The following is a 607-nucleotide window of genomic DNA, read 5'->3' on the forward strand; positions in this document are numbered from 1 at the left end:
CTGTAGCGCCTTTAACCGCTCGGCCACTTCGGCCAGCTTGCTCATCTAATTCCTTCGGCATCAATTCGACTACATTCCGTTACCGTAGTTTTCCTTTTGCTGTCTTCTGTTTTATTCATGGTGTTCATGTTGCTCACGTTATTCAAGACATTATCCTTTCCATTCAACAGCGCTTACAAGATCTTTACCGACTCTGACACAGTTGCAATGTCACCGGTAAACCTCATAAATTTTATTTGTTCTATGATGTATATCTGCATACTGAAGCGACGAATGAAGTGTTGTACAAAAGCCGGGATTGGAACCCGGGTCTTCTGCTCACTAGGCAGATGCGCTAACCACTGCACCACCCTGGCATATCGGCTTGGCACAACTGCACAGACTATCCTAGCACGCGTCGCTCCTCAATGCGAAGTCTCTTTCACCCTTCAGCGCACTTCAAGTTCCCTGTGAATTCTAACAGAATTGCAGAGGCTCTCCAGCTGTATTGAAATAGCACGTCATCATCGAACAAATCGGAGGACCTTGCCAAAAATCCAGGCTAAGTGTTTTAATTAGATGAAACTATATGTTTCCAGTGCCATTTTCAAGTCTCAAACGTCTGTGA

General features: G+C 45.0%; 1 non-coding gene across 1 annotated transcript; it reads right to left on the minus strand.

The window, feature by feature from the left end:
• Positions 1 to 284: 284 nt before the first annotated feature.
• Trnat-agu (transfer RNA threonine (anticodon AGU)) lies at positions 285 to 356 on the minus strand. Its single transcript has one exon. It is a non-coding gene; the product is annotated as a tRNA-Thr (tRNA).
• Positions 357 to 607: the final 251 nt, after the last annotated feature.

The sequence above is a fragment of the Schistocerca cancellata genome, chromosome 6 (genome assembly GCF_023864275.1).
Source record: "Schistocerca cancellata isolate TAMUIC-IGC-003103 chromosome 6, iqSchCanc2.1, whole genome shotgun sequence".
Classification (NCBI taxonomy): Eukaryota; Metazoa; Arthropoda; class Insecta; order Orthoptera; family Acrididae; genus Schistocerca; species Schistocerca cancellata.